Here is a 21353-nt window from a genome sequence, read left to right on the forward strand (position 1 = left end):
CGGGGCTGCGCCGCGAAGGCCGGGGTCGGCGTGGGCGTGGGCGTGGGCGTTGGCGTGGGCGTTGGCGGTCCTCCTCCCGGCGCCCCCCGCGCGGACCACAGCTCCTCGAAGAACCGGCCCCCGGAGGTCGGAGGTCGCGGGGCGGGCCTGTGGAGGCTCCGCGCCCCTCCGCTGCTCGCCCAGGAGGAGGCGGGAAGAGCCGCCCTCCGCTCCTCTTCTTACCGAGAGGCCCCGCCCGGCCGCCGGGACCTCGGAGCCGGAGACCAGAGTCTGCCTCCGCTTTGTGGTCCTTTAAGGAGAAGGGAAAGCGTGGACTAGGGAGAAGATGACCTGGGCTCTGCCACGTACTACCTCTACAATCTTGGACAAGTTATATAGCCTCTCTGTGCCTCAGTTTCCTACCATAACACATACCTCATAGAGTTATGATGCAGATTAAATGACAATATTTATTTGGAAAGTACTTCTAACAGTATCTGGCACGTGTTAAGTGTTATATAAAAATATGTGAATAGCCTGGCTGGTGTTGCTTAGTGGTTGAGCATAAACCCATGAACCAAAGGTCACCAGATCTATTCTCAGTCAGGGCACATGCCCGGGATTGCAGGCTCAATCCCCAGTAGGGGGCGTACAGGAGGTAGCCAATCGATGGTTCTTGCTCATGGATGTTTCTATCTCTCTATCCCTCTCTCTCTCAAATTAATTTTTTTGAAGATATGTGAATAATCTCGCTATCTAGCGTATCCATTTTCAAGTAGTATGTTCAGAAACACTAATGCTAAGTATATAATAATGTTATGAGTTTCGCAAAGGAAGTAGAGTGGGGAGGGACATGGTATAGTATTTATTTTTTTAAAAAAGGATGAGTGCTATAGTTTTTCACCACCACTGCCTTCCACATTCCCTAGTTGTATGGAACTTCTGTTGAGGACACCTGACATCCTTACTCACGTTGCCTGCGCAGAGGATGGACACTTGTTCAGGTTCCATTGTAAAATCTCTCTCCATAGCCTGCTTTGTGCTCCTGAGAGTGCCCGCCTCTCCTAATGCTGCAGATCTGCTCCTTTGCTCCCTCCCTGCCTTCACAGCCCTGCACTAGTGGGAGGATTTCCCAGCTGCCCAATGCCTGGCTTGCTAACAACAACTCAGTTCTACTAAGCATGACCTCTGCCCTCAAATCACTCACAGACCAAGAGGATGAGTACTGGGTAATTTTGAAACCAGCTATTTTGGCTACATATGAAAACTTGTCCTGCTCTCTTGTGGTTCTGTAGCATAATTTAAAACCATACCTCTGACCATAATCAGTCAGTTATGACTTGTGTCAAGCCACCCAGAAAAATAATACTAGTAATTTCCTTAGAGGAAATTATGTTATACCAACATCTTCTATGGCTTATTTGGGTGCATTTTCATTTAGGTTTATTCTGGTGAAGATTCATTTAGATAGAATTTAGGTTGCATGATGTTGTAGAAAGTATCCTTAGCTAGAAGTCAAGCATCTTGGGAGTTTAATCCTAGCTCTGGCCTATGACAGAGGGGGTGAGTTGCTTTTCTTCTTTGAGAACATTCAGTGGTATGGGAAATGGCAAATACTTTTTGATGCTCTCAGAATCAAAAGTATACTCTCCTACTGAGTCAAGTGAGCATTGGGACTGGATACAAACTAGTCTAATCCCTCATTTTGCAGAGAACAAAATGAGGCTAATGGTGATGAAGTGGCTTACCAAAGTCAGACATCTAGCTGAGATCAAAGTCAAGACTATGTGATGGCCCTAGCCAGTTTGGCTCAGTAGATAGAGCCTCGGCCTATGGACCAAAGGGCCCCGGGTTCAATTCTGGTCAAGGGCATGTACCTTGATTGCAGGTTCCTCCCTGGCACGGGCCCTGGTCAGGACTTATGCAGGAGGCAACCAATGGATGTGTTATTCTCACATCAGTGTTTTTCTTTGTCTTTCCCTCTCTCTCCCACTCTCCCTAAAAGTCAATGGAAAAATATCTTTGAGTGAGGACTAACACACACACACACACACACACACACACACACACAGACTATGTGATGAAGAACTGTACTTTGTTGTATGCTAGACCCCAAGCCATTGTGTGCCTATTGGTTACTATGTAGCAGCAAACGATAATAGGCTTAGCTTAATAGAATTTTCTTTCTTGAAGTAATTTACTTTGAGAGATTATAAGCTTTTATCTTGTTGATTGTAATGATTTAAACTTTGAACAGCTTTAAATATTATTCGTGGGATACAGAAAAAGTAAAACTTTCTGAAAAATGAAAATGTTTTAATTTTATAATTCAAAAGACACTTAGCACACAGGAAAAAAAAGGGGGATATTCAAGTGCGTTTAGTACTTAAGAATTATAACAGGATTTCCTTGAAAGAGAAAACAATAGGGACAAGTTTTCAAGACTTCAAGGTTTTTTTAACCATTAAAACAGTGGTACTTAATTTTCTTCTGACATGTTGCACATCATTCTTGTGTAACACCACTCATCTAAAGATTATTGATAAGTTTTAATCTTGTCTACAATTAAGTTTCAAATAATCCATTTATTTTAATTTTTCTCTGTTTTTCAGATGAGCAAATCAAAATTTTCAAAAATAAGATTCTTTCACAAGCTCTGCCTGCCCCTTATTTCAGCAAATTCAAGTCTGAATAAGACTTCTAAGTGTCCTCAGATTCAAATCTAGCCTTGCCTGTAACAGGAATGGTGATGCCATCATGCTAGCCACCAGTTCTGAGTCTACCAGATACGGTGAGATCTTCTAACTCCGTGGTCGGCAAACTGCGGCTCGCGAGCCACATGCGGCTCTTTGGCCCCTTAAGTTAATAACAACTTACCTACCTATATAGTTTAAGTTTAAAAAATTTGGCTCTCAAAATGAATTTCAATCATTGTACTGTTGATATTTGGCTCTGTTGACTAATGAGTTTGCCGACCACTGTCCTAACCCCAGAGAAATCACCTACCACCATCTCTTCATCACCATGGGTTCTCTTCCCACCCTCCCAGCCAATTTCCCGTCAGTCCCCCTGCTTTGCTTTTGGGCTGCTTGTGTTCAACCACCTTTTTCTCTCAGCTTCAGTCTCCCTCCGACAGGATACCTAGCTAAAGCAGCAGTTTAGCCAGTGCCGTGGCTGGACCTGCTCTGGACTAGTGGGGGAGGGGATTTAGACCCCCATTTTTACCCCATCCTGACCTCTGTCTGGGTATACGGGAACAAAACAAAGGCTTGCTCTAGTCCAGGGGTGGGCAAACTTTTTTACTCGAGGGCCACAATGGGTTCTTAAACTGGACCAGAGGGCCGGAACAAAAGCATGGATGGAGTGTTTGTGTGAACTAATATAAATTCAAAGTAAACATCATTACATAAAAGGGTACAGTCTTTTTTTTTCAATAGTTTTATTCATTTCAAACGGACCGGATCCGGCCCGTGGGCCGTAGTTTGCCCACGGCTGCTCTAGTCCCTAGATATGGAGTGCTTGGGCAGCAAGTATTAGGTTCTGGATTGGAAACTTATAACCCCAAAAAGAAAAGAGGATGATAAATATATTATTGATGAATCCTTGTTAAAAATAGAGGTATTACTGGAAGTGGTGGTGCGTTGTCCGCAGCTTTGTTACTCAAAGTGTGGTCTAGGGACTAGGAGAGTCAACATCACCTGGGAGCATCTCGGGCCCCACCCCAGGCCGGAGGATCTAAATCGGCCTTTAAATAAGGCCGCTAGGTAATTTGTGTGCATGCTGTCTAAGGGTAAGTCTGGATTTATCTGTTCTTTCTTATGAAAGGCCTCAGAGTGACCAGGGCCTGAGAGACGGACTTGGACTACCCAAAATGCAGAGAAGCCAAATGCTAATCTAGCCATCAGGAGAGACATCACTGCCACAGGACTCGCATATTTGAAGGCTGAATGCCAACTCATTTCTTCCTGTTGGCAAACTTAAGCCAGGAGGCTAAGTCCTCCTCAGGTTGCCAGGTGAACTGGGAATGTTTACTCTCTCCTAAATGACCAGTCTTTCTCTGGGTACATGAATGACAGCCCACGAACTCTTCAGTCTTCTTCTTTGCTTCTGAAAAGCAATCTTATTTTTCTCATTTTCTCAAACTTGGGCTCTGGCCAGTTTGGCTCAGTGGAGAGAGTGTCAGCCGGAGGACTGAAGGGTCCCAAATTCAATTCAAGTCCAGGGTACATACCCTGATCATGCTGGAGGCAACCAACCAGTCAATGTTTCTTTCTCACATCGATTTTTTGTTTTGTTTTGTTTTGTTTCTCTCCCTTCCTCTCTTTAGGCATGTGAGAATTTTTTTTTTTTTTTAAAGGCAGAAACTGAGATGATAAGTAAGTGTTCAAGGTCACATATTTAGTAGTAGGGGATCAGAATTCTGGCTGGTTCCCAAGCCTGCAATATACATGCCACCTGTTTGGCCTTATCCTCAGGCAACCTGGGAAGCTGCTCTGCAAGTTGCATTTTCCAGATGAATAACTGACTCATTTTCCGGCTCCTTCATGTGGTTCATGTGTCACGTGTCAACCTCATCATTGTGATTACTGTCATTTTCATCACCATCAATTAACATTTGTTAAAAGCTTTCATGGTGCTGGACACTACAATTTTAATTCCCTACATGCAGTTTCTCCCCGCATACTCTTCCTTTTTAAATAATCACTTTGCTAAGAATATAGTGTTTCCTTTTGAAAGTCTGACAAACCACAAGCAGGTGCTGATGTTATTTGTTTTAGTGCTGGAAGCTGGAGAAAAAACACGAGCTTCAGTTATTCACCATACACAACATTAGAACAATGTATGCCCTGCTTTCCTACTTCATGCTTAATGACTACAAAGATCAAGATAAATCCTTTCAACCAGAGAAACAATAAATCCAAAGGAACTTAATCTGTGGTCTATTACTGCGCAGTGTTGAATGCTGTGCTTTTATTCTAGTCTGTTTTTTTTGTGGTTTTTTTTCAGATCTCAAAATGCTAAAATTTATTGTTGAAATTTAGAATTTTGATGCCTAACTTTCTGATCATGGATATTTATATCAGTCAGTAAATGACAATGTAGAGGAAGCCAGTCCTATATTTGAATTTTAGTTAATACACTTACCAGCTGGGTCACTTCATGAATGTTACTTAACTTCACTGAGCTTTAGTTAACCTACCTTTTTAAAAAATGTTCATAAACTCTTAAGAGAGATCTTATTTTTCTAAATACATACTGAAAGAAATGATATGATGGCTAGAATTTGCTTCAAAATGATCCAAGTATAGGGAGAAAGTGGGTGGGTATATAGTTGAAATAACATTGGCCATGTGTTGATTGTTGAAGTTGGACAATGGGTACCCAGGAATAACTTCTCTCTACTTTTGTATATGTTTGAAATTTTTAAATTAAAAGAATGGGAGAAAGTTAATGCATATTTTTGAATATTAAAAAATGTAAGTGAAGGTCAGAGCAGCTGGGGAGAGGTCAATGGGGGGAAAAAGGAGACCTATGTAATACTTTAAACAATACAGAATTTAAATTTAAAAATATATATATGCTTTAGTCTGGAATAATAGCAACCATTTTTAAGCAGTTATTGCATATCAGATGACATTCAAAACATTATCTCCTTTAATTATCACAACAGTTACATGAGTTATGTATTATTATTCCCATTTTAGAAATGAGGAATTACGGAGTATTGGTACAAAGCTAGACCATGGATATATATGTATTATATTATTATATTATATTATATTATATTATATTATATTATATTATATTTATTATATTTATTATATTTATTATATTATATTATACTAGAGGCCCGGTGCACAAAAATTTGTGCACTCAGGGGGGAGAGGGGGTCCCTCAGCCCGGCCTGTGCCCTCTAGCAGTCTGGGACCCCTTGGGAGATAACAACCTGCTGGCTTAGGCCTGCTCCCACGTGGCAGAGGGCAGGCCCAATCCCTAGGTGCAGCCCCTGGTCGGGCTCAAAGCAGGGCCGATTGGGGAGTTGGGGCGCCGCCCCCTGTCATACACAGAGTAGGGCAGATCTGAAGGTTGCGATGCCAACCCTAGTCACGCTCAGGGTAGGGCCGATTGGGGGGTTGGGGCACCGCCCCCTGTCACACTCAAGGCAGGGTCGATAGGGAAGTTGCGGCGCCACCCCCTGTCACACACAGAGCAGGGTTGATCAGGGGGTTGGGGAGCTCCCCCTGTCACGCACAGAGCAGGGCCGATCAGGGGGTTGAGTAGCTCCCCGCTGTCACGCACAGAGTAGGGCCAATAGGGGAGTTGGGGCACCGCCCCCTGTCACACACAGAGCAGGTGGATCAGGGTGTTGGGGTGCCGCCCTCTATCACCCACAGAGCAGGGCCGATGGGGAGGTTATGGCTCTACCCCGCCACACACAGAGCAGGGCCCGTGGGGGGGGGGAGGAAGGGGGGGTTGAGGTGCCGCCTTCTATCACCCACAGAGCAGGGCTGATCAGGGGGTTGGGGCGCTGCACCCTGTCACACACAGAGCAGGGCCGATCAGGGGGTTTGGGCGCTGCCCCCTGTCACGCTGATCCCGGTGCCGGGAGGCCTCGCGGCTCCACTGATCTCGGTCCCGGGAGGCATATTACCCTTTTACTATATAGAATAGAGGCCTGGTGCATGGGTGGGGCTGGCTGGTTTGCCCTGAAGGGTGTCCTGGATCTGGGTGGGAGTCCCCACTGGGGTGCCTGGCCAGTCTGGCTGAGGGGCTGAGGACCGTTTTCAGGCTGGGGGTGACTGAAGCTCCCAACGGCTCCTTTTTTTATTTTTTATTCTGGGCCAGTTTTAGCTCTGAGGCCTCGGCTGCTGAAAACAGATTTCTGGCCTTTGTTTACAATCTGTATTTGATACAATGTTGCGGTCCGGCTGGCTGAAGCCCGGCTGAGTAAAGCAGGTTTCTGGGGGTTTTTTAGCTTCTATATTTGCAACATAGTTGCTTAGAGTTGCAGCTGAGAGGCCGGCAAGTCAGGCGGGGAACGTTGGAGTCCTCCGTCACTGAAGCAAGCAAGCTTCATGTTAGTTTCAAGCTGCCTGGCTGCCGGCCGCCATCTTGGCTGACAGTTAATTTGCATATCGCCCTGATTAGCCAATGGGAAGGGTAGCGGTCGTATGCCAATTACCATCTTTCTCTTTTATTAGATAGGATTATACTAGAGGCCCAGTGCACAAAAATTTGTGCACTAAGTGGGGGGGGGGGTCTCTCAGCCCGGCCTGTGCCCTCTAGCAATCTGGGACCCCTCAGGGGATGACCACCTGCTGGCTTAGGCCCACTCCCTGGGGGATTGGGCCTAAGATGGCAATCAGACATCCCTCTGGCAGCCCGGTAGCCCTCGGGGGATGTCCACTTGCCAGCGGGGAGCAGGCCTAAACTGCAGTCGGACATCCTTAGCGCTGCTGAGGAGGCAGGAGATGCTCCCACCACCACCACTGTACTGGCAGCCATCAGCCTGGCTTGTGTCTGAGCAGAGCTCCTCCCATGTGAGAGCGCCCTGACCACCAGAGGGCAGCTCCTGCATTGAGCATCTGCCCCCTGGTGGTCAGTGTGTGTCATAGTGACCAGTCATTCCCAGTCGTTCTGCTGTTAGGGTCAGTTTGCATATTACCCTTTTACTATATAGGATAGAGGCCGAGTGCACCGGTGGAGGCTGGCTGGTTTGCCCTGAATGGTGTCCCGGATTAGGGTGGGAGTCCCGCTTGGGTGCCTGGCCAGCCTGGGTGAGGGGCTGATGGCTGTTTGCAGCTGGTCACACCCCCTTCAGGGTGGGGGTCCCCACTGGGGTGCCTGGCCAGTCTGGGTGAGGGGCTGAGGGCCATTTTCAGGCTGGCGGGCAACTGAAGCTCCCAGCCACTCCTTTTTTTCTGTTTTTTAATTTTTTTATTTTTTATTATTTTTTTATTTTGGGATTTACTTACCTTCTATAGCTGTCACTGGAGCTGAGAGCCGGCTCCAGCTCTGAGGCCTGGCTCCAGCTCTGAGGCTGTGGCTAATTGAAACATTGTTGCCATCACTGCCGCTCTAAGCTCTGGGGCCGAAGCTGGCTGAAAACAGGTATCTGGAGCTTGTTTAGCTTCTATAATTGCAACATTGTTTCTTAGAGTGCAGCTCAGAGCTGGGCGGCGGCAGGTGGGGAACCTTGGTTTCCTCCATCACTGGAGCAAGCAAGCCTCCTGTTTGCTTCAGCTGCCTGGCTGCCGGCCGCCATCTTGGTTGGCAGTTAATTTGCATATCGCCCTGATTAGCCAATGGGAAGGGTAGCGAAGTTATGGTTAATTACCATGTTTGTCTATTATTAGACAGAATATACACTGAGTGGCCAGATTATTATGACCACCTGACGTTTGTAGGCAAATTAGCTGTACACTGCATCGTATGGGATATGGAAGCCAAAGGCCTGTTTGAACACCTTTGCTGTCCAGTTACCGAGATAAAATGTCTCCAGTTCATACAGGAACACAAGGATTGGACAGTCGAGCATTGGAACAAAGTCATGTGGTCTGATGAATCATGTTTCCAGTTGCATCATGCAGATGGCAGAGTGAGAATTTGGCGGAAACAGCATGAAAGCATGCAACCCACATGCATGAGTACAACCCTTCAAGCTGATGGGGGCAGTGTTATGGTTTGGGGCATGTTTTCCTGGCATGATTTAGGCCCTTTTCTTTGTGTGGAACAACATCTGAATAGCACAACATACCTAAGTATCACTGCTGGTCAACTTCATCCTATCATGTTGATGGTGTATCCCAATGGAGATGGCTTCTTCCAACAAGACTATGCACCAGGCCACGGTGCTCATATTGTGCAGGAGTGGTTTCAAGAACATGAGGGAGACTTTACCTTGCTTAGGTGGTCCCCACAATCACCAGATCTCAATCCAATTGAGCATTTGTGGAACGAAGTTAAAAGAGCCATCAGTCAGCTTGTTCCACAACCATCAAATCTCACAGAACTTACAGTGCTACTCATCAGGCATGGTGTCAGATTCCTCACATCACCTTTCGACATCTAGTGGAATCAATGCCAAGAAGAATCGCCGCAGTATTGAAGGCAAAAGGTGGCCCAACGAAGTACTGATGGGGTGGTCATAATAATCTGGCCACTCAATATATATATACACTAGTAGCCCGGTGCATGAAATTCATGCACTGGGGGGGGGGGGGGAAGGGGCCCCTCAGTCTGGCCTTCACCCTCTCCAATCTGAGACCCCTCAGGGAATGTCCAACTACCTGTTTGTGCCCACACTTTTAACAGATAACAGCTCCATTGTTGTTTCTTTCTTATGCTTAAAACCATTGGAGTTAGTAGGTGTTCAAAGTCTGTATACATTTTGGGGGGACACCCTGTATATCTCTAGTCAGCGGTGAAAGAAACCAACAGCAGATTTGGAACCCCCAGACAGGAAACCTCGCTCACAGCTGTCACCACCGCCATGTGGGGAGGACAGGCCGCCCTCCACTGGCCTGCTTCCCCTGTCCAGAGGCTCTCTGCGCTGCTCACCTTTCCAGGTGACTGGGGCTGGGCAGAAGCCAGGCATCCTGCCCTGCCCAACCCCGGCTGATCTGCCCCTGTGCGAGCTGCCACCCCACCGGGAAGGGTCACAGATCCGGGTCCCGGGACTGCGGACAGCCTCAAGCACTGCCCCCTGCCCGGCAGGGTCACAGATCCATGTCTTGGTCCCGTGGACAGCCTCCCACGGTGCCCCCCACCCACCAGGGTCACAGATCTGGACCGTGGACAGCCTCAAGCACTGCCCCCCGCCCGGCAGGGTCACAGATCTGTGTCTTGGTCCTGTGGACAGCCTCCTGTGGTGCCCCCCACCCGCCAGGTCACAGATCCGGGTCCCAGACAGTGGACAGACTCAAGCACTGCCCCCCGCCTGGCAGGGTCACAGATCCAGGTCCCGGGACAGCGGACAACCTCAAGCACTGCCCCCCGCCCGGCAGGGTCACAGATCCGGGTCCCGGGACAGTGGACAGACTCAAGCACTGCCCCCCGCCCAGCAGGGTCACAGATCCAGGTCCCGGGACAGCGGACAGCCTCAAGCACTGCCCCCTGCCTGGCAGGGTCACAGATCCAGGTCCTGGACTGCAGACAGCCTTGCCTGCTGCCGCCCGCCTTCAGTATGCAAATTAGCCACCATCTTGTTGCTTCAGGGTGGGGGTCCCCACTGGGGTGCCTGGCCAGCCTGGGTGAAGGGCTGAGGGCTGTTTTCACGCTGGCGGGCAACTGAAGCTCCCAACCTCTCCTTTTTTCCTTTTTCTTTTTATTCTGGGATTTATTTACCTTCTATGGCTGTCACTGGAGCTGAGAGCTGGCTTTAGCTCTGAGGCTCAGCTCCAGCTCTGAGACCTCAGCTGCTGAAAGCAGGGATCTGGGTTTGTTTGGGTTCTATAATTGAAACATTGTTTCAGTCCTGCTCGCTTCAGCTCTGAAGGCTGAAAGCGTGTTTCTGGGGATTGTTTAGTGTCTATAATTGCAACAATGTTTCTGAAACTGCAGCTCAGAGGCCGGCAGCGGCAGGTGGGGAACCTTGGTTTCCTCCTTCACTGGAGCAAGCAAGCCTCCTGTTCGCTTCAGCTACCTGGCTGCTGGCCGCCATCTTGGTTGGCAGTTAATTTGCATATCACCCTGATTAGCCAATGGGAAGCGTGTTGGAGGTATGGTTAATTACCATGTTTGTCTATTACTAGATAGTATGACACAATACTCTAAATTAAACCTGGCCACTTCTAGAGAAAACAGGAATCAATGAAGACTGATCAGCCTTAACAGATATTAGAGGCTATTCTATACCATCAGTGTAAACAGCAATGTTGTGTTAATATACAAACAGGTAGAGAGATAGATGGCAAGTCTCAGGGAATCAAATGTAAATCCATATGAAATTCCGTGTCTTATACCCTGTTACATTTAAGAGGTTTGTACATTTACATATGTATAAAGAAATAATATGGAATTAGAAAGGAATGGGGCAATTTCTTTTGTAACCTTGTTTGGAGAACGTTTTCCAAACCATGAGCAAAACGCCAAGGTCATAGATGAATATATTGATTAGAAAACGATTAAAAAGTAAATTTTTTATGAATAAGGCCATCAGCAAATCAAACAAGAAACTGAAAATATAAATACAATGCATATTTGGACACAAAACTAAAATATATAAAATAAATTTTTACATATTATGTATAAATAATATATTTCTATATCTTCTGCCCATTACCTAGAAAGAACCCTAACAACAAATAAGAATTGACCAACTCAGTTCCTAGATAATCTTTGCTTCTTAGACATGAAAAAATAATGTTAAAACTTACAGATGATGGCAAAGGGTAATTGAGCTCCACTGAGAGGGGGGTGGGTGTAGGTAGAAGATGACATAGGGGGCATAAATGGCAATGGAAGGAGACTTGACTGGGGTAGTGAACACACATGAGCAGACTCTTTCCTCCCCTCCATGCTTCTCCCTGGAAGCAGCAATGAGAACTGCGAAGAAAGGTAAGCGCCTTCCTCCTATTGACCGATTCCAGAGAACACGTTCTGTTACCTTGAGTGGGAGATGCCTGCAGGAGCTTCAGTGAGACCGTGACAGAGTCAGTCTCTTCTTTTTCCTTTTTTTTTCTTCAGGCAGTCTTTTCAGGAAAACATCATGATTATCAGGCAGGAGCTGCTTGAGAAAAATTGTTGCTTAATGTCTTCTAAATTGCAGGCCAAGACCATCACTGGGCTTTCAAAGGCATGCTATCTGTTCCTCAAGACCTCACAGTGTGGTGGAAGAGGGAGACATACAAACCAGACACTCTGGGACAATGTTATAAGTGATCTATAGAGGAAGGTTGGGGCCACATGTGTTCATTGTGGCTGCAATGGCTGGGCTTGAGCATCCAGAAGCTCTAAGTTTTCTTGCAGCCAACACGAAGAGGAATGCCACTGACATAAAAATAACCAGTTGCCCAGGTGAAACCGAACAGTCTTTGGCTCAAAAAAATGAGATGAAATTTTCCTACAGGGTTCCTCAAAGCTGTACATTTGAAAGGATCATAAGACTCACAGGGCTGAATCTCTTAAGCACTCTCAGTGTAAGTTGGTGGCATCACTTCAAAGCACTCAGTCTGGTGCATAGACTACATGCACTATCTTCCTACCTTCTTCCACCACCCTGTCATCCAGCTGAGGGACCCCTTACCTATAGCCAAGCCTAGTACAGCATCTGGAAATGAAGGGGGCGCTTGTAGGACACAGAATCAGAAAGTGATGAACTGGAAAGAACATTGGATCAAACGTTGGGAAACCTAGTTCTGATGGATATATTTGGTTCGAAAAATGGAAAACTGTAGTTAGTATCATTTTCACAGCTACCTGTAGTGTCTCTGGAGCACTCAGCATTCATTTGTGAATTCCTCTCTCTGAGTGTAAATATAGGGGGCAGCCTCACTGTGTGTGAACAGACAGCCCTGACTGTTGTCACATTGTTGTAGCAAACCCTCCACGTCTGCCTGAGTTCTCTGAGGAATGAGTAACCAGTGTCAGAGAATAGTCCAGAATTCTAGAAGGAACCTAAGTTTCTACCAATACAATGACATGAGTAGGGCAGGATCAGATGTTATCAACTCATGAGGACTGGCCATGAAACTGACTACAATTCACATCCACAATAATCTGTACAAAATCTCGAAGCGTACAGACTATTCCAAAACTACTATCTGCATGCTACTAATAATTGTTTTCCAAGATAATTTCTATTTTAAAATTGACCCTGAGGTTACAATGACCACATTGGAATTGGTGGGATACAGTGCTACACTCTACCCTGGTCAAGGTGAGAGCTATAACCACTCATCATTTCTCAAAGGTAAAGGCCATGGTTTTCTTTACTACAACCCAAAGCAACTTGTCACCATGCTGTAGACAAATGCCACTGGAGGACTTTCACAAGCCCAATTTCCTGGACTGCACTTATGCAGTAGAGACTCTAAGAATATTTTCCCTAAACCCAAAGAACCCAATGAGATTAGAAGTAGGCCGACTCATTTATTCTAGCTTTTTACATATAGAATGCCTCCAATCACAGCACTAAACATGAATTTAAAGGGCATATAGTCTGAGAGAAAAATAAGGAATCTTCTTTTTCTACCCAATCCAGTAGAAAAATTTCAGAACATCAGTTTATGGATTTGGACAAGGATTCTTCTTTCCTTTTTTTTTTTTTTTTTTTAACTTACTATATATTGCCTCCAAGCCAATAATATATTAGAGGCTTCATGAATATTAACAGCTGATGTTTATGAAATATTTAGTCATATTTGGCACCTGGCTGAGTCCTTTTCATCCATTTTCTTATTTATTCCCCACTATGATCCTACAAGCAGATGATTTCAACCACATTTTGCAGAGGAATTAACTGAGGCTTGGAGAGAAGAGCGGCAGATCCAGGACTTCAGACTTGGATTTGTCTGATTCAGACAGAGATTCTTTCTGTTGCAATGAAGATTGTAAAGAAAAAACATTCAAAAAGAAATTCAGATCACATAAGAAATTTATTGATAATGCCAAGGACGATGGAGAGGTATAACTTTCAGACGAATGCTTTCTCTGAGAAAAACTAGAACAGCCAGGTTAAAAAAGAACCTATTTGAATAGCTTGGGGAATCACTGACACATTCTGAGGCTGAGTCTGAGAGAAGACTAGATACTTTCCAAGCCTGGCAGGGCAATATTGAGTCTGGAAGTTACTTCCGACTGATCAGGACAGAGGCTTTCATCCCTGCCCCAGACTGCTTCCCGACATGGCCAGGGTTTCCCCAGGAAGGCTTTCTCCAGGTTCATCCACCTCAGGAGTGTCCTGCAGCGCCCTCTGGAGAACCAGCCTCAGGGTGTGTCTCCGCTTCCACCATCGCTGCCTGAAGGAGCCAACGAAGTAGTAAATGATGGGGTTGGCACAGCTGTTGACACAGGACATGGGTACTACAAATTTGTAAAGATGAAGGAAGGCATCAAAATATTTTTCAAGCCAGAATAAGAGGAACCGGTGGATGCCGAAGGGCAGGCCGCAGAGGAGGAAGACCAGCACCGTGAGCACGATGGTCACATAGAGCCTGGTGGGCGGCACCCGGTTGGAGCCACACAGCAGTCTGGTCATCAGGGCCAGGCTGGACCCAGAGAGAAGCACAAATAACAAAATCAGCCATGACACAGTGATGAAATAAAATACCCGATACATGGAAAGGCTTAAAAAATTCATCGGAATGATACAGAATTTTTTATCCAGGATGCTCAGCAGTAGGGACAGGGACCACAGCAGGGCACATGTGACGGCTGACAGGGGTCTGGGGCGGCAGCAGCGGTACCAGATGGGCCACAGGACAGACAGGCAGCGCTCCGTGCTGATGGCGCTGAGAAAGCTCAGGCCTGAGATGTAGGCAAACACGGACACAGCGATGACAAATCTGCATATTTCAATGGGGACAAAATTGAACATAGGGAATGTATAATCTGGCAGCAGAGGAAGAGGGAGTCGGCTCCCGTCAGGTTGAGGATATAGATTGAAAAGGCGTTCCTGCGCATGGGGAAGCCCAGGAGCCAGAGGTTCCCTGCCTGCCCCAGCAGGGCCACGATGGCTGTCAGTAATTCCAGGATTAGGAACTCTGTGTTTAAAGCTTGTTCTCTTCCACTTATTGATGTGAGTTCGCTGCTCCAGGCTGTGACAGATGGATTCATGCTCAGGAACCCTCCACTGGTGCCACTGGAACAGAAACAAGACTTGAGCACCTGGTGCATGATCAGTGAGTCTCATGGCCACCCCGCTACCTGGGAATTACTGTCTGTGTTACAGAGATTACGATACCAAAGGCATCACCGCCTTGGAGTCCTGGAACCTGGATTCAAACCCAGTTCTCTCTGACTCCAGATTCGGGGATCTCTCTACGCAACATGGACCTTCTTCTGACATGGGAATATTCTGTAGTCCAAATACCTCCACTCATAGTCGGAGACCATGTCATGTCTTCCAGAGGCAGGAGGAGCATTGTCTCGACAGGTAATGTGGGATGACAGCAGGACTCGGAGCTCACCATTGCTTCTGCCCTGCGGCTGAGATTTCCTTTCAAGGGCTCAAAGTTGAAAGTCCCAGCCATGACCTCTGGGTTTTCTCAGTGACTGAGAATGTCCATCCTACAGAAAGAAGATCGTGATTTTGGGTTATAAATGGAACACAATCTCTTGCTATGAGGGGTATGAGTATGATCTGTCCTCTTGTGTTGGAAATGGCTGAGTGTGTCATCCCTATGAGGACAGGAGGTACTTTTCCCTCAACAGTGGTGTGTCTAGTGGGACACAGTTTAATTCACTCTTATAATGGATTTCTTCCTAAAGCAGCCAAAATAATAAATATAAAATACTTATGGTTAACAGTGTACTCCCACTTTAAAAAACACACACCAAACAAACTATATTTTATTATCAAGGCATTTTTGATGATAGTGAGATATTATTCCAAAAAGTGACACCCAATAGAGAGGTGCAAAGAGTCAGAGAGAGAGAGAGAGAAAGAGAGAGAGAGAGAGAGAGAGAGAGAGAGAGAGAGAGAGAGAGACCAGGTAAACCAACTATTGGGAGATGATAAGAAGAGATGGGTTTTCTTCATTTGACATCAAATCTCATTTCCAGATTCTCTACCCTCCTCTGCATCCTGGGAGACATGCCTCTTTCCCTCACCACTGGACCCCTTTTCCGCAGTGTCCTGGTTGCTCTCAGGAAGGAGAGACACTGGCAGTTGGTTGGAGGGCAGGAGGAGGGCAGGTTTGAATTCCCTGGCTCTCTGATGTCAGGCTGTGAGTTGGCCACGGTGGTGTTACTCTACCTAAGGAAATAGATAGCCCCTGAATGGTTGCCTTTCTTATGGTCAAAATGACAACCACCGCTAGAGCCATATCCCTCGCTGTATTCTGGTCACTTATCTTTCCCTTTACCCTTCAGCAGTAGCTCCCTATTATGACTTATCTTTAGGGACCTCTCCATCTTCATCAATTTCCCTTACTCCTGCTCACCCCTTTGTACATAGTCCCTATATTAAACTCTCTTCAATTACTCATTAGTTTGTGCTCTGTGTTTTTGCTGGAACAAGAAAGATACAAACATATAACAAACAAACAATAAAATCCATGGAACAGAAGCTAATGTGTGCAAGCTGAGTTATTAACAACAATTCAGGTTTGAAAACAATGTCTGTGAAGCTGAAAGAACCTGTGTCCCTCACAGCCTAAGCTACCAGCACCCACAGCTTCCCTGACGGAGCTTCATGTCTCTGGACTCTCCTTCATGGGAGTCCATGGTTCCTTGCACACTCCACCCCAAGATGCAGTCGTGACCATGTGGACTAAGAGGGAGAAAACAAAACTGCCTTTGAGAGAAGGTAGTTCTGAGCCGACTCTTACCTGAGCACCATCTTCTAGTTGAAGGTGGTGAGTAGAAAAAGAGGAGCTTTCCAGGGAGTGCCAAGCACCAGAGAATGCTCTCCTACCCCTGGATAGGAGGTGTCTGTAGGAGCAGGAGTGGAACCTGATGACCAAGAGAGGCTTATCTAGATGCTGGGCATCCCCTGTGACTTCCTGCACAAGGGGCACTGGCAAGTGAGATTCTGGAGATGTGAGACAAGGGCCTCACGAGATGCTTCTCACTTGTCCTGAGTCCAATGACTTATCTCTTCCTCTCTCCATTTTACCCATCTGGTCCCCCTCCCTGTGAAGAATGTTTAAATTGGATCCTGTCACTGCCCATAGTGATCCCGTGCACTTTAACAGCTGTTAGCTAGCTCAATTTTGAAAATGAAATGTATTTTAATGAACACTGCCTTTAAAATTTTTCAAAGTGTGTGTATACATTTTTTGGGACACCTTCTATTACCCAAAGGGGAAAGATCAGTAAGGCTTTAAGGGGTTAAAAAAATCCTTTTGGACTTGGAATTTCAGCATCCCACATCCCTTTGAGAAGTTGATTAAATCTCTGAACTTTCTCCCTCAGAGAAAGCACACATACACATACACAGAATTTTGCATTTCATTTCAAGAAGCTTGTGAATCCCCTGAAGCCACCTACCTGGCCTAGGTAAGACAAGGGAGAATATTTCAGGGTCTCAGGGAATCACCAGGTTGGGGTAAATGGTGTTCACCAGGATAATACAGATTCAGCAAAAGTCTCAGGGTACACAGAGTCCAGCCACCACCTGCCCAGACCATTTTGACTGGAGAGTGGGTCTCAGGGAGTCATCAGGGTGGAGCTAGTGGAGTTCACTAGGATAATGCAGGCTCTGATTTGGCCATGTGGGGAGAGGGCTCAACACAGGGACAGTGGGGGCATCCCTCCAGCCCTCTTCCTGAAGCCACACAACCCAGTTTCTCTCTGTATGTCTCTGGCACACCTTCCCACCCCACCCCACCCCACCCCACCCCCCAGCTTGACAGAATTCCTTGAGAATTTTTTGTTGTTGTCTAGTTTTAATATGTTTTTATTGACTTTCAGACAGAGAAAGGCAGAGGGAGAAAGAGATAGAAACATCCTATCTAATAAAGAGGGAATATGCTAATTGATCCTAATGCTGTTGCAAAGATGGCGGTGCCCACAGCCAATAAGGAGGGAATATGCTAATTGACTGCCCCGCCCTCAAAAGGCGGGCCCACAGGCACAAGATGGCGGTGCCCAGTCCCCTCAGCTCCGCCAGGGTGACAGGTGCACGGCAAGGCCAGGCCTACCCCCAGGCGGGCCCGGCCGCTTTGCGTGCCTGTCTATGGAGACCCCCAATCCCCTCAGTCCCCCAGCCACCCAGGGCCCGCACGAAGTGCAGGCAAGGCTCGAATGGTGGCTGCCCAGCTGACTCCCAAGGTACAGGCAAGCCTCAGGTGTTGGCTGCCCAGCAGCCCAGGGCCACCCAAGGCTCAGGTAACCAGGGCTGGCCGAGGCTTGCGCTGCCGGCAGTGGCAGCAGCAGAGATGTGATGGGGTCATCACCTTCCCCTGATCACCGGGTCGCCTCCCACCCCTGAGAGCTCCTGGGCTGTGAGAGGAGGCAGGCCGGGGTGAGGAATTCCCCTTCCAGTGCATGAATTTTCATGCACTGGGCCTCTAGTCCTATATAATAAAAGCCTAATATGCTAAGTTTCCAGTCGTCCAGGCATCCGTTCAACCAATCAAAGCATAATATGCTAATCATATGCTAAGGCTGCTCAACCACTTGCTATGATGTGCTCTGACCACCAGGAGGCAGACACTCTGACTGGTAGGTTAGATTGTTGCTGGGGTCGGGCTGATCAGGACTGAGCGAGATGGGCCAGACATGCCCTGGAACCCTCCTGAGGTCCTTCCCCAGCCCTGATTGTGCACTGGTGGGGTCCCTTGTCCTGGCCTGCACCCTCTCACAGTCCAGGACCCCTCTGGGGATGTCAGAGAGCTGGTTTTGGCCCAATCTCACTCAACGCAGGAGCTGCCCCCTGGTGGTCAGTGCACTCCCACATGGGGAGTGCCGCTCAGCCAGAAGCTATTATTAGTTTCTTGTGTATCTTTCCAGAGGTAGTCTTTATATAAATAATAGGAGAATGATTGAGTGACTTTGCTATAAAATGCATACTTGATATATGCAAAACTCCATGTTTATCTGTTTATAAAAGAAACACAAGAAGGAGAATATGTTCACATTCCTATGTATTACCTATATAAAGAGTACCTCTGGAAAGATACACAAGAAACTAATAATAGCAGTTACCTATCAGAGAATGTGGGAATTGAGCAGATGAGGGACAGAAAGGAGACTTTTCTCTGTACACTTAAAAAAAATTTAAACCATGTGAATGTATTTCATATTCAATAAAAGAAATAAATAAATACATAACCAAAACAAAATATAGCCCATGCCCAAGCCATAAATATATATGCACTCCTAATTAAATGGAAAGCATGGCAAATATTGGCTTGCTTTTGTTAGAATTTTAGAGTTACAAATTTAAGAGATGTGCATACGCACACGTGTGCACAGTACATATAGGTAGATATTGAGAAAAACAAAAGCAGCTCCTGACATCCAGTTGCTGACCTGGCACTACCAGCTGCTGGGCCTTGGAGTTGCTTTGAGCTGGCCTGGCACTCACAGCTCAGTGTTGATGTTCTATTTCATATGAACTATTTCACAGCACATCAACATCAAGCAAGGCCACTCTGTGACCATAATGGATCTAGACAAAAACAAGACCACTCCATAATCATGTCTGAATACAGACAAAATGTGAACATTTTTCAAGCCATAAAATTCCACACATCTTGCTATCCTGGCTAATGTGACTGATGCCACTTTGCCAATTATAGCTTTAGCCTCACTCTAGTCTTTCCTTCCTACAGATAGGATTTATTGATAAAATTGTCCCCACTTTCTAACAGCACCCAATCCAGAGTGTACCCCCCTCTTCTTTGTACCTTCCTCAATATCACCCAACCAAAGCTCAAGTCCTAAGTGAGTCCTTTCTAACACCTTCTTCCTAAGATGCCCCGAGGTTCCCCATGGTATATGTTCTCTCCCACTGCAATGAGTTATAAACCAAACTTGTTCAAATACAGGAATATTCCTAGGTCTTTGGCTGAAGGTCATTGAGAGTGTATGTGACATAAAAGTTAGATAATTTTTGGTTTAGCTTGGCATTTCAACACTAAACTCTGCTATAGGTAAACCTGGATTCGAATCTCTCCTAGCCCAGTCAGCCCAAGACCACCAGGGACAAGACAAAAGGCTCTGACCTCTTACTATGAGGGAGACTGCACACTATAGAAGCTATGGGGCATCTCACCAAACAGAGGAAACTATAGACTCATTAAAGGATTTGAGCAAAAGGCACACTTTTAGGTGTAATTGAGGGAAGCAGTGTTTTGATGAGCTCACAGTGAAGCAGAGCTATCTGTCATAGGTTTCCATCAAATTTGGACTGCTAATGGACCAAGGGGCCTGCTTCCTGGAATATTACAAAAGTTAATCTACGGAATGTTATAGACAGAAATTATCTGAAACTCCTCACCTACAGCGGAAATCAAGGCAGACTCTCTGTATCAAAGTGACTTAAAACCTCTTGGCAAAAGTAAGGTATTTCCTTTTTACTGATATAATCTCAAACAACAAAGTTTCTGACACTCATGGCATATCACAAGTCAGGTGGATCAGCACAGATATGGGGGTTCAGTGGGGTGGATGTTTAAATGACAGCTCAAAAGTGTCTTCAAGATTTCTCCCTCCTTTCTCCCCCACCAATAAGGAGGCTCCAGTAGAGGCCCCTGAGTAAAGTCCTAAATAAAGAGACCTCCAAGTAAGGCTCCTGGTCTAGAAATGCAGATATGCTTAAGACCATAGCCTGCTTACAAGGGGCCTGAGTCCTTGACCAAAGCTCCCTTCAGAGACTACAGTGTGCATTAAGTCTAGTGGGAACAGCTTTGCCCGGTGAGGCCTGCCAAGTAAAGCCTTCATAAACTGCCCACAGTTTGGCCTGAAAAATCACAGGTAGACTTTGGGCCAGGAGCTCACACACACACACACACACACACACACACACACACGCACACACAAATACATATATTCACAAATACATACACACACACAATCAACAACCCCAATAGAAAAATGGACAAAGGTTGTGATCAAATGGTCCACACACACACACACACACAAAAGTTGAATGATTCTTAAATTCTTTTTTTGATTCTTAAATTCTTAAACACATGAAATGATGTTCAGTCTCACTCATAGTGAGAGAAATGCAAATTAAACCTGCACTAAGATAACACTTTTTCACTTGACACGCTGTGATGGTGAAGGAATGGAGAAACAGATGCTCTCTTATATGAGGGGGTATACATCAGTACTGCCTCTACAGAGAGCAATTTGACAACTTCTATCAAGAGACAGATATCTTTGACCAGCAAATATATTCTAGGAATTTATCCTGTAGGTAGACTCACACAGGTGGGGAATAACATGTACACAAGAGTTTTTATTCATTGCCGTTTATTTTTTATAATCACAAAAGACTGAAAACCACCTGACAATAAGGGCCTGGTTAAACAAAATATAGTACATCCATACCCAGAAATACTATGCAGCCATTCAGAAGATATCTCATTATGTTTCAAAAGCAAATGCAAAACAGTGTGTGTAGTATACAGTTTGTATGATAGTACAGAGGAAATAACATATACTTTTTAAATTGATTTTTATAAGGAGTGGGAAGAGAGGAACATCCAATCAGCTGCCTCCTGCAGGTCCCCTACTGGGCATGTGCCCTGACCAGG

At 46.1% G+C, this 21353-nt stretch overlaps 1 pseudogene across 1 annotated transcript; it reads right to left on the reverse strand.

The window, feature by feature from the left end:
• Nucleotides 1–13798: 13798 nt before the first annotated feature.
• LOC308525405 (mas-related G-protein coupled receptor member X1-like) lies at nt 13799–14817 on the reverse strand (annotated as a pseudogene). Its single transcript has one exon. The product of its transcript is annotated as a mas-related G-protein coupled receptor member X1-like (transcript).
• Nucleotides 14818–21353: the final 6536 nt, after the last annotated feature.

The sequence above is a fragment of the Myotis nattereri genome (genome assembly GCF_964212035.1).
Source record: "Myotis nattereri genome assembly, chromosome: 9".
Taxonomy (NCBI): Eukaryota; Metazoa; Chordata; class Mammalia; order Chiroptera; family Vespertilionidae; genus Myotis; species Myotis nattereri.